Source organism: Sinocyclocheilus grahami, unplaced genomic scaffold (assembly GCF_001515645.1).
Source record: "Sinocyclocheilus grahami isolate Dianchi unplaced genomic scaffold, SAMN03320097.WGS_v1.1 scaffold791.1, whole genome shotgun sequence".
In the NCBI taxonomy this organism is placed as follows: domain Eukaryota; kingdom Metazoa; phylum Chordata; class Actinopteri; order Cypriniformes; family Cyprinidae; genus Sinocyclocheilus; species Sinocyclocheilus grahami.
In genome coordinates, this window is record NW_015505970.1 from 906,561 (window position 1) to 920,472 (window position 13,912).

A 13,912-nucleotide genomic window follows, 5' to 3' on the forward strand; every position below is an offset into this window, starting at 1 on the left:
CACGACTCGCAGTCTTTGTCAAACGGGTCTGGTCTGGTACAGAATTAAATTGCTGCTGTTGGATAATGGGTCGAGTGTTCTGTTAAGTACTGCTGGTGCACATTTACCAAACAGGACCCGTGCAGGACCCGTGCTTTAAACTGCTTTGCGTCTCTCCATAAGATAACCTCACGTGCGCAATGCGCCATTTACAGGTATTTCCCTAAACCGCCGGTGCCACACATTTTTCCGCCAAGGGATGAGAATGTAATGATTACGAAAACGATTATTTATTTTTGATAATTATATAGTTTTATATAATATTTATATATAATATATTATATTATATAATTATAGTTAGTTTTTCAATAACTGTTGTTAGTTTAGTTTCATTTTAGTTTTTCAATTATTTTGTCATTTTTATTTTATTTCAGTTTACGAAAGAGTTTTTTCATCGATCGTTTTTGTCTTAGTTTTAGTTTTCGTTTACGAAAATAACCTTGGTCCACTTGAGACATTCTACTAACTACAAGAAACTTTTAAGTACATGTCAACTTATTCTACTAACCCTAACCCTAATAGTCTACTATTACTATAATGAGAGTTAGCTGACACGTATTGTCATAGTATAGAATGTCTAAAAGCGGACTGTCAAAATAAAGTGCAACCCATTTCTCTAATAATTACAAATAAACTATATGTAACATGAATTAAACATCTATTTCTGAAGTAGAAAGACTGAAATTTCTTGTAAAACATACTCCAATAATCTTCAACTTTTTTACACTGCAGCTAACAAACAGCTTAATTTTAATATGATTTTGACTCAAAAGTTGCTTGTTTTTCTTAGTCTTGTAACAAAAGACATTTCAATATATATGTACTGATGCAACATACATGAACAAATTAATTTTTTATTTGTTTAGAGACTTGAGCTGAAATATCTTTATGTCAGTGGCCGAATCAGCTTCTAAAACAGTGTCTGACACAGTGTCGGAACTTTATTGTTGTAGATTACAACTTTATCATCTCGGTCACTAGAGACTCTGAACATGTGGTCCGTTTCATTGGCAGCTCACTCGAGGGACATCTGCATGATGTTTGACAGATTGCAATTAAATAGTTTGTGGTTAACCAGAAAAATTTTGTGACATCTTTTTTTTTTTTCTTCTCATGAGAAATTAAAGTGGAGAAAACAACTTTAGTTATGATGAGATCACAAGAAATGTCCTGTATAGGTCAAACAGTAGAGCATGAAGCAAGCAACAAATAACAAGCTAATGGGTTCCATTTTCAGAGAATGCATGAACAGATCAAATGTATACCTTCAATTCAGGTACAAACATGCACACACCCACACACAGTACCCACATACAAGTAAAAAAAAAAAAAAAAAAAAAGAGGAAGAAAAAACTTTTTACCTGTATTTCAGTGAAACGTGGGCGTCATGAGAATATAAAGGCCATGATGACATATAAACAAACCACAGGTACCACTCTGACTCACAGAAGAAAATCTTCTCAAATCATTCTTGCTGTTAAACTCTTCAGGTTAATTTATTTGATTATTATGGATTTTATAGCATCGACATTTGAAAGTAGCTCAAAGTGGTATCCTACCTATGGTAGGTGATCATGAATTTGGTGATGTTCAATGCCACCTTACTTTAGCACATTATGAGAGCCAACTAACCCAGACAAGATACAATACAAACTATATGGTATTATATTACTTGCTCAACAACGGATCCTCTTCGGTGAATGGGTGGTGCCGTCATAATGAGATTCCAAACGGCTGATAAAAACATTACAATAATCCACATGACTCCAGTACATCAATTACTGTTTGGTGAAGTGAAAAGCTGGGTGCTTGTAATAAACAAATTCATAATTTAGGCATTACTTGTGGATTACTGTGATGTTTTTATCAGCTGTTTGGACTCTCACTCTGACGGCACCCATTCACTGAAGAGGATCCACTGATGAGCAAGTGATGTAATACTAAATTTCTCCAAATCTGTTCCCATGAAGAAACAAACTCATCTACATCTTGGATGGAGTAAATTTTCTGCAAATTTTTATTTTTAGGAGAAATATTCTTTTAACTATTGAGACTTTTTTTGACTGACCAATGTCACCAGATATATCATGATGGTCAGCCAGTTTCACCAGGTATTTGGGAAGTTACACCATCTAAATCATCCTCAACCAGTTTTCTCTATTCCTGTTGGTTTTTCTTTGCACAGTCAAAACTTCCATCGATAAACTGGAATCTACTGATCATAGAAAATGATCTCAGCACTATTTGATTGGGTGCAGTGAACAGACGTTATGACAAGTCCAATGACTCATGGAAACTTCAGACCTAAATTCAGTAGTGCTCAAACCAATTCACTACATTTGTTCTTTAGAAATAGTCAAAAGAGGCAGTGAGTAATGACTTTAATTTCTATGAATATGGCTTTCCTATATGCTAAAAATAATCATATTTAAAAATATATATATGAAGAACACACACACATAATACTAGAGATGTCAAAAGTATCTGTACCTCTGTACCAAGTCAATACGAGTGCTTTCACAAACCTGAATATGTATCGTCCAGCCAGACGCAAAGAAAATGTTGGTACACTCCTATTGCAAAATGGTGCGAATGCCTATTTCAGTTTTTCTGCTTCAATTTTTTTTTTTACTTTTACTTATTGAAGCCTGTTTCCACCATGGAATAAAGTAATTAAAAAGGTAATTGCAACATTTTATCTCACAAATCTTATATACAGTATATATATATATATATATATATATATATATATATAAACGTCTGCTAAATGACTAAATAAATAAATAAATTGCCAGGTCTTCATAACAAAACCAGCCCAATCATGGAATCATGGCCAAAACTAGCCCAATCACAAGGAAATGACTATAAAATGCATCAAAATCATGTTTGTTCCAAGGGGTCAAAACCTCCTTCCAGGGGGTCCCACCTTGGACAAAATCGTCTGGGGATCTTTGTTCTGCAGTGAGGGGCTACTGCAATGTTCACTCTAAGCTGTGCGTGTGCATTCCAAATCAGTCACTGTAGAAATTGAATACTTTAATGTTTGCGGACAAAATAGCTCAACATGAGAGCCAACGCAAACGTTATGACAATTACGATGAAATAAAACATCATCATGCTTGAAAGAAGAGTGGCTTGATTAAGTGGTAGAAACATTTACATTTAGTCATTTAGCAGACACTTTTATCCAAAGCGACTTACAAATGAGAACAATGGAAGCAATCAAAATCAACAAGAGAGCAAAGATATGCAAGTGCTATAACAAGTCTCAGTTAACTTAACGCAGTACACGTAGCAAGTTTTTTTAAATTATATAATAAATAAAAAGAAAACAGATAGAATAGAAAAAGAATAGAGCAAGCTAGTGTTAGATGCCCTTTTTTGCTTTTGTTAATTGAATGTAAATGAATAGAGTGCAAGTCTAATGGGGCAATTTTTTTAAAGAATAGAATTAGAATAGAGAGTGCTAGAGTTTGAGGGTAAAATAAAGATGGAAGAGATGTGTTTTAGCTGATTCTTGAAGATGGGTAAGGACTCAGCTGCTCGGATTGAGTTGGGCAGGTCATTCCACCAGGAGGGAACATTTAATTTAAAAGTCTGTGAAAGTGATTTTGTGCCTCTTTGGGATGGCACAATAAAGCAACGTTCACTTGCAGAATGCAAGCTTCTAGAGGGCACATAAGTCTGAAGTAATGAATTCAGGAAAAGGGGTGCAGAGCCAGTGGTGATTTTGTAGGCAAACATTAATGCCTTGAATTTTATGCGAGCAGCTATTGGTAACCAGTGCAAATTGATAAACAGAGGTGTGATGTGCATTCTTTTCGGCTCATTAAAAATTAATCTTGCTGCCACGTTCTGGATTAATTGTAAAGGTTTGATAGAACTGGTTGGAAGACCTGCCAAGAGAGCATTGTAATAGTCCAGCCTGGACAGAACAAGAGCTTGAACAAGGAGTTTTGAAGCATGTTCCAAAAGAAAGGGCCTGATCTTCTTTAAGCAAATCGGCAGGACCGGGCAGTTTTAGCAATGTGGTCTGAGAAAGTCCGCTGATCATCAATCATAACTCCAAGGTTTCTGGCTGTTTTTGAAGAAATTATGGTTGATGTGCCTAACTGGATGGTGAAATTGTGATGAAACTATGGGTTTGATGGAACCACAAGCAGTTCTGTCTTGGCAAGGTTGAGTTGAAGGTGATGGCCTTCATCCAGCAAGAAATGTCTGTTAGACAAACTGAGATGCAAGCAGCTATCGTCGGATAATCAGGATGGAATGAGAGGTAGAGTTGTGTAATCAGTGTCATCAGCATAGCAGTGATATGAAAAGTCATGTTTCGGAATGACAGAACCTAGTGATGCCATGTAGACAGAGAAGAGAAGTGGTCCAAGAACTGAGCCCTGAGGAACCCCAGTAGTTAAATTTATGCATTTAAAAAAATGTTTTATGCATTTAGCAGACGCTTTTATCCAAAACGACTTGCAGTGCATTCAGGCTATACATTTTTACCAGCATGTGTGTTCCCTGGGAATTGAACCCTCAAACTTTTACACTGCTAACACAATGCTCTACCACTGAGCCACAGGAACATTATATGTGTATGTATTATCTGAGAGGTAAGACTCAAACCACTGGAGTGTGGTTCCTGAGATGCCCTTTGCCAGTAAGGTTGACAGGAGGATCTGGTGGTTAACCATGTCAAAAGCAGTGGACAGATCCAGCAAGATAAGTATTGGAAGATTTGGAATCTACTCTTACCAGTCTTAGGGTTTCAACAACTGAGAGCCAGGCAGTCTCGGTTGAATGTCCACTTCTGAAACATTGACTGGTTGCTGTCGAGGAGGTTGTTCTGTGTGAGAAAGGCAGAGACTTGGTTGAACACAGCTCGTTCAAGTGTTTTTGCAATGAAAGGAAGAAGGGAAACCGGTCTGTAGTTCTCTAAAAAAGATGGGTTAAGGGTGGGTTTCTTAATTAGAGGGGTTATACGAGCCTGTCTAAATGTTAAGGGAAAAACACCAGTGTGAAGGGATGTGTTAAGGATGTGAGTGAGTGCAGGTACAACTGCAGGAGAAATGGTTTGAAGGAGATGAGATGGAATAGGATCAAGCGGGTAAGTAATAGGATGATTAGAAAGGATGAGTTTGGAGACTTCTGCCTCAGAGAGTGAAGAGAAGGATGTGAACAAGTGTATTCTTGTTGGTAAGATGTGCTTGACAGATTGTGGTGTGGAAAATTGTGCACTGATGTTTTTATTTTATTAATGAAGAATGTGGCAAAGTTGTCAGCTGTTAGAGTTGATGAAGGAGGGGGAGGAGGAGGACAAAGGAGGGAGGAAAATGTTTTAAAGAGCATGCAGCGGATGATGAGCACAGAACGATAACAAAACTCCCAGACATTTACAGTCACACACAAGGTGTAGTAAAGTACACTTTTACTAAACTCTACTTAGATAACTATATAAGAATTTATAGGTTTACGTTTTTGAAAATATTTAGTTTACAGATCTGTTTAAATGCTTAAATTAGTTTTTTGTTCTATTCTATTCTATGTTTAAATGCTTCAGTTTGTTTTTATATTATATTATATTATAAACCTAATAAAAAATTGACCTCAAAAAGTGAATTCATGAGCAATATCTGCTTCATTTTTTATATTAGACATTATATGATATAATATTATATAATATTATAACAAAGAATTGAACTGTTCTGTTCTTTAAAAAATAAAAAATAAATTCTTGGTAACAGCACTGTAAAAAAATGTTTTCTCAGATAACCTAAAATGTGGTCAAGGGTCAAATCAAATATTAATAGCACATTAGAGTTAAAAGTTACACACGTTTTTGTGTGTGTGCGCACTGTACAGGTCTGGTATAAAGAATGTTTTTGCTCAAGTGGCCGAAAATGTTCGACCAATAGAGAAAAGTTTTGCTCAGCAAGAAAAAAAATTAGAGGGAACATTGGTCTGGGAGGGAGGGGTTTGGTGGCGGTGTTTTCTTTTCTTTTTTTTTCATCTTGTGGACTAAGAAAACAGCCTTCGGCAGTAGTATAAAAGTAGCCCAATTGACACTTCGCAGAGACCAGCCCCCTTTGTTACTGTTGCTATGTCCGACAATCCACAACGCACATCATGTTCAGTGAAAATGACATCGCAGAGCAAAGAGGACACTGACAACACGCCGACAGACAAGACAGAGCAGGTTACTTTACGTATAAATCAAAGTCTCAGCTTTAAAATGGGTTCATTCCCTTTCTTTAATGTGTTGTGACAGATCGCTGTAGAGCCTCAGTTCAAGCGACACGTGAACTGATCATCACTTTCTCTTTACTAGTTATAGCACAAAATAAACATGAATGAACATCAGAAGGTATCTTGTTTCAACCACGGAAAGACGTCAGTCCACCATTTTTTAAGTTCAAGTCCACCAACATTAATCTACTCTCCTGTCTGGTTTGTTTGTCGGACAAAAATGGCAGATTCGGTGTTATGATTGGTCAGATCACCTGTCAATCAAACTTCCAGCGAAGGGTCAAACAGACTTGGAAACAGTGTAGATATAAACTCAGAGTTCAGACTTTTTTCTCAGAATTCTGGATTTACAACCCATTATCCATTTTTTTTCATCATGCATTAAAAAATAAAAATGGTAATTGTGACTTTTTATCTCTTGTGTCTGTATTTCACAATTTGGATACTTCTCAGAATTGTGAGTTATAATTCTCATAATTCAAGGTTTACTTCATAAAATTATGTGTTCATATCTCGCAATTCTTTTTTTCTCATAATTGTGGGATAAAAAGCAGCAATTTGCAAAAAACATTTCTTTATAAGTTTTTGTGAAATTAACTAGCAATATCTGAGTGAAAATTGTTTCACCAATTACTTTTCAGTGCAATGGTTTAACTAGTTTTACTTCAAGATCCAGATTCTACAGCAGACATTAAACGGCAGCCCAACACACAACCAACATTGTGTACCAAACATTTAAATTTAAAGTATTACCATAAACCCCATCCAGCCCAGTGTTAATGTCATGCAGTTTGCAAATGTAAATGCATTTTTCAAATGTAACCATGCATTTGCAAATAGAAGTTATTTTATATATATATAATTTTATTTTATGCTAATTTGATGCTTTTGTGCTCTCAGTAGCCAATATGTTGCTAGCCACATCAAACTGCAATTGACACAAACCATGTTTATCTTCAATGCAAGTGAATCCTGAAACGATGAGAAATCAGAGGACAGTAAATATTCAATGAGACACCTGATGACTGATGCCCATGTGATCTGGATGAAATTGAGAGGGTCTTTATCAGATCTCAGTCACACTTCCTGTTTTTGAAAGGGCGCAGACAGATTTCACAGATGATTCTGCAAAAATAAGAAGCAAACAATACACATTTTAAAAGACATTCAGATAGCTTGTGTGATTGCCGCAGCAGAAGTGAGAAACTGTTTACCGTTGCAATAGTGCTGCTTCCGGTCTGAATGGGGGAAACTAAGTGTGTCTGGCTGCTTGATTGTCACGCAAAGGCCCGGCTAATCATCACTGCACCGTTGGGCCCTCAGACGCAGAAACAGGAAGTGAGCAGGCGACAGAGGAAGTTGTTGGTTTTTTGATGGCCATTGCCGCAATGTAAGTCACTTTGCATAAAAGTGTCTGCCAAATGCATATAGGTAAACTAAATCCTTATCCATAGACATTTGTCAGGGTAGCATGTACTTTATACTGCATTAAATGGATTGTACTGTTGTTTGTTTTTCAGCTGATGAAACAAAATTTCAGTAAACAGTCTCCATAAAACAGTTTTGAAAGCTGTTTAAATTACATGATCTAGGACCTTTATACAGTTTGTGCCATTATAATTACGAATGATAGATGAAGTCTATCCCTCACAGCCTCCTTTTCATGTGTGTTAAATTCAGTATGGCATATGACCTGGTTAAGGTCTGTTGAACACACACAACTGGAAAGGTCATGGAGGCCAAAATGTGTGGGAACCCTGGAGTAAATAACCAAATTTTAATTATCAAGAGATTCACTCTTATACATCAGACGAAACGGACCATAAATCAGAACATAAACAAAAAAAGAGTAAAGTTTAAAACATCATTTTGCAGGATCATGCCAACAGCAAATCAGAATCAAGCCAAATGATACTATTATTATTGCACTAGTACTAGGTGAATGTCATCTGAAGAAACCAGAGCTCCCACCACAGACCAGTCACCTTCCTGCCCTGTGATACCACACTTCACCATAGACATGACAGGACTGGAGGATTAGTTATGACTTTAAGTCTATATGAAACGAAGAAAGGATAAATCGAAATCGCAAAAGTAATTTAACGCAAATCTGTTTCTTACAGTGTAGTTTTATGACATGGAAGGCCACTATGACTCTGAGATAAATCATTTCAGTCTGAGCTTCTCTTGTGGCCAAACACTGATCTGCTGACTTGTGCTGGAAAATCCTGAGAATTTCCATATCTACTTCCTTGTACCGTTCGCAAGGAACTGATAATGCTGAGATTAGTGTTCAAAATATTTTCCTTTTCAGGTGATTTTAGAGCACCTTTGCAGATCTATTTGTGGATTTGTTTTGGGATAGATATATACATTCACTTTCTATACTAAAAAAAAAATTATATATTTACACTATCGTTCATAAGTTTAGTGCTGGTAATATTTTTAAATGTTTTTCAAAGAAGTCTGTCATACTCACCAAGGCTGCATTTATTTGATTACAAAATACAGTAAAACTGTAATATTGTGAAATATTACAATTTAAAATAACTGTTTTCTATTTGAATATATTTTAAAATGTAATTTATTCCTGTGATGCAAAGCTGAATTTTCAGCACCATTACTCTAGTCTTCAGTGTCACGTGATCCTTCAGAAATCATTCTAATTTGCTGATTTGCTTTTCAAGAAACATTTCTGAATATTATCAATGTTTTTTTTTTTTTTAGAATTCATTGATGAATAGAACATTTAAAAGAGCAGCATTTATTTGAAACAGAAATCTTCTATGAGATCATAATTGTCTTTACTGTCACTTTAAATTTCAAGGCAGAGTAGGTGATTTGGTTCAAAACCTTTTTTTTACGCTGGTTGAAAGTCTCTTCAAATCCCGACAGCAATCATTAAGTTAAATGGTCTATTTATATGTATTTATATAGTCTGTGGAAGGCGTAGGCCAATAATATGTTCGTCCAATCATATTCCTTGGTCCGAGGGCTGAAATAGGCTGTCCTACCTGCCTGTCAACGTATATATTTGCATACCTTCACACACCCTGTTTACGCAGACATGATACGTCATCAGCGCTTTCCAGTACGCTATTGCAGACCGAGCGAGAATGGAGGCGTTATTATTGTAACATTATGCACTTTGTACTGTAATGTTTTCCCACTGGTGAATGAGACATGAGGTAATCTGACAGCGTAGCATTCAACCCTTTACCAACGCCGTCTCTCATCATGTCGCTGCTTAGCCTCTGGTCTGCCTTTGAGCGTTCATGTGTTTTGAAAGTGTGGCTTTGGAGACTGATTTGCAGGGAGAGTGGGATTCTTATGCTTTCAAAGCTAGCTAGCTATTGTTAGCCTCTCCGAAATCACCTACCCTACATTTAATGCAGCCTTGCTCAATAAAATAAAAAAAAGACAAGTCAGTATGTGCTACAAATCTTGCTCTCTGTCATAGCGTGCAGCATCAATGTCAAACCTAGCACAACGGTTTTTGATGCAGCTTAAACTGAATGACATTTGAGCGCTACAGCCTGGGTGAAGAAACAGAAGAGTTTTAACCCCAAAGCTGAGGTCGTGTCTAGGTGTGCTGTTTTCAGACAGATGGTATTGACAAATAGATGCTGTAATTTCACAAGTGGCAAGATGGTATCAGTGATATCACCCACAATAACCCGATCCCAGCTTTATGAATCTACAGCTGTTTGCCACACTCTCCAGCAGATGAGGCCTATGGTGACCATTCGACAGATTCAAGACGGTGTAGTGGCTGCACTCGGGTTGTCAAAAGCCACTCTCCTCTCAGCGCTCACCATACGAGGAAGAAACAGAGGCCCTTTACTTCATCTTTGTGATGAGGTTTCGGTGTGTTTACAGAGATGTGGAAAGCCTACTGTTACTGAGGGTAAGTGCCACAAACCAAGGTGAGGCAGGTTTTCGAACACTCAGAGATAAGAGTAACGGGGATTGCATTTGCTAACCATAAAAGACTTACGATACGACATAAAAACAACCACTGAACATGATGAGAAGTAAGTGTAGAGGTGGTTTGGGCCACACCCTTCCTCCGTTAACCAACAAGAGCACCTTTCCTCACCACAGTGGTGGACATTACTGTAGATTCACCCACAGATCATCCCACTGGTTCACGGATTGTCTGATGCCAATCGCAAACTAATATGGTAAAGTCCGATCTGATAGGCTGACTTTCAGAAGTCAAGATCCACAGGATTTTGATCGTCCCATTGGGAAACAAAGGCTGCGGCCAAGCCAAGCTGACCTCGAGAAGCTGCAATAATTCCTACAAAACGATGAAAAGAAATTTGTGGGTTGTACACAAATTAACAATTTCAATCTAAACCTAGAGTCCAATACCTTAGCCAAACTATAAACGTAACCATGACTGTAATACAGCAGTTCTCAAACAGGGGGCCTCAAGATGACTTGAAGTGATTTAAAATAAGGCCTACTTTTGGATAAATGAGGTAACCTAATTTTTGTTGTGGGGCCTTAGAGTCACAATGGTCAAGAACCACTGCTCTAAAAGGGGAAAAAGTAAGTTGCATGATTTTTGGGTCTTGTATAAACTGTGTTGCTGTTAAGAAAGTGTGTTTGTCCAAACCGGAAGACAACATACCTAGAGTAGGCATTAAGACATGTCCGTATTCAGTGTTTGTGTAACATCCCGTCTGCAAAAATGTCATCATCTGGTTGTTTTTAAAGACAGCGCAGATGCTTCCTTCATGCTTTCGATATCCCACAATTCTGTGTCTGCAGACTGCCGGTTAAAGGAAGTAAAAAAGGCGTATGAGTAAAGTGAATTTTTATTGGGGAAATAACAAGAATAAGATGAGTTTGGTTTGGTTTTCTGGGATTTGAAAATGTATAGGTAAAATGTTTTTTTTTGTTATGATTATTTTAGACAAACTAGCAAACAGATTACCTCAAAGCTAGCAGACTAATGTTGCTATTGCTAACCTATATTAAAATATTCATATTATAAAATATAAATATGAGATAGAACTTAACCAGAAAACTTTAAAAAACTGAAATAAATAAAACTACTGTTACTAAACTTAAATTAAACACATTTTAACAACAAAAACTAATACAAGTGCACGTAACAAAAGTAAATAACTAAAATGTTTACAAGAATTCAAATGAAAACTGAAAATAAAAAATAAACGCTAAATTAAAATAGTAATATATAAATAAAAGTAAAATACCAGACATGAACTAAAAGCCACTATAAGATCTCACTATTGGAGTGAGATTTAGACTGCATGGAAATATATGTACAAATAACTAATATCAGAATTAACGTGATGCTAACATAGAGGTTTCGGTATATAAATATGAACCACCATCGAGGTTTTAATGGCTTTGACCTGCTGATAGTGAGCTCAAGCTGAGGTTTCCAGAGTCTGGGCTATGAGATAGAACTTAACCAGAAAACTTAAAAAAACTGAAATAAATAAAACTACTGTTACTAAACTTAAATTAAACACATTTTAACAACAAAAACTAATACAAGTGCATGTAACAAAAGTAAATAACTAAAATGTTTACAAGAAATCAAATGAAAACTGAAAATAAAAAATAAACGCTAAATTAAAATAGTAATATATAAATAAAAGTAAAATACCAGACATGAACTAAAAGCCACTATAAGATCTCACTATTGGAGTGAGATTTAGACTGCATGGAAATATATGTACAAATAACTAATATCAGAATTAACGTGATGCTAACATAGAGGTTTCGGTATATAAATATGAACCACCATCGAGGTTTTAATGGCTTTGACCTGCTGATAGTGAGCTCAAGCTGAGGTTTCCAGAGTCTGGGCTCAGTTTCCCGAGTTATGAGAAACTAATGGCAATTGATCTTTATCAAATTTTAAAACAGAGGGAGAGAGAGGGTTATCCTGCCCGCGGCCTGACCACTGCGGCCTGGCTGGAGGTAGTCTGCCTCGGACTGAGTTTCATAGACTCAATGTATATTAAACCTGAGATGGAATTTCATACACAGATGCTGCCTGTCTTCTGTCCTTGCAGCGAAGCCGAAAGAAGTGTCTCTGCTTTCACGTTATGTCTCTTTCCCTTTTGATATCTCACTCTCTCACTCTTTCTCTCTCACACCATCCGTCTGTCCTTTTCCGTCCGTCTCACGTCTTCTGTCATGTCTCCGGTTTAGTAGTAAAAATATCCTGCTCTGAAATCAGCAAGCGATCACTGTATGGTTTATGTTTCAAGACATACATTATATGCATTAAATATATGCTTAAGTTATTTGTACTTGAAGCTGTGACCTGTTTGTTAAATAAAACTTATATACATATGTATATATGTACAAACCCAATTCCAAAAAAGTTGGGACACTGTACAAATTGTGAGTAAAAAAGGAATGGAATAATTTACAAATCTCATAAACTTATATTTTATTCACAATAGAATATAGATAACATATCAAATGTTGAAAGTGAGACATTTTGAAATGTCATGCCAAATATTGGCTCATTTTGGATTTCATGAGAGCTACACATTCCAAAAAAGTTGGGACAGGTAGCAATAAGAGGCCGGAAAAGTTAAATGTACATATAAGGAACAGCTGGAGGACCAATTTGCAACTTATTAGGTCAATTGGCAACATGACTGGGTATAAAAAGAGCCTCTCAGAGTGGCAGTGTCTCTCAGAAGTCAAGATGGGCAGATGATCACCAATTCCCCCAATGCTGCGGCGAAAAATAGTGGAGCAATATCAGAAAGGAGTTTCTCAGAGAAAAATTGCAAAGAGTTTAAAGTTATCATCATCTACAGTGCATAATATCATCCAAAGATTCAGAGAATCTGGAACAATCTCTGCGTAAGGGTCAAGGCCGGAAAACCATACTGGATGCCCGTGATCTTCAGGCCCTTAGACGGCACTGCATCACATACAGGAATGCTACTGTAATGGAAATCACAACATGGACTCAGGAATACTTCCAGAAAACATTGTCGGTGAACACAATCCACCGTGCCATTCACCGTTGCCGGCTAAAACTCTATAGGTCAAAAAAGAAGCCAGATCTAAACATGATCCAGAAGGACAACCCAAGTTGTTATCAGCGCTCAGTTCAGAAGCCTGCATCTCTGATGATATGGGGTTGCATGAGTGCGTGTGGCATGGGCAGCTTACACATCTGGAAAGGCACCATCAATGCTGAAAGGTGTATCCAAGTTCTAGAACAACATACTGTATGCTCCCATCCAGACGTCGTCTCTTTCAGGGAAGACCTTGCATTTTCCAACATGACAATGCCAGACCACATACTGCATCAACTACAACATCATGGCTGCGTAGAAGAAGGATCCAGGTACTGAAATGGCCAGCCTGCAGTCCAGATCTTTCACCCATAGAAAACATTTGGCGCATCATAAAGAGGAAGATGCGACAAAGAAGACCTAAGACAGCTGAGCAACTAGAAGCCTGTATTAGACAAGAATGGGACAACATTCCTATTCCTAAACTTGAGCAACTTGTCTCCTCAGTCCCCAGACGTTTGCAGACTGTTATAAAAAGAAGAGGGGATGCCACACAGTGGTAAACATGGCCTTGTCCCAACTTTTTTGAGATGTGCTGATGC

At 37.1% G+C, this 13,912-nt stretch overlaps 1 long non-coding RNA gene across 1 annotated transcript; it reads right to left on the reverse strand.

Moving 5' to 3' along the window:
- Positions 1-4,865: 4,865 nt before the first annotated feature.
- LOC107561764 (uncharacterized) lies at positions 4,866-7,641 on the reverse strand. Its single transcript, XR_001605901.1, has 3 exons — positions 7,497-7,641; positions 7,301-7,407; positions 4,866-4,882 (listed from the first exon to the last, which is right to left on the reverse strand). It is a non-coding gene; the product is annotated as an uncharacterized lncRNA (long non-coding RNA).
- Positions 7,642-13,912: the final 6,271 nt, after the last annotated feature.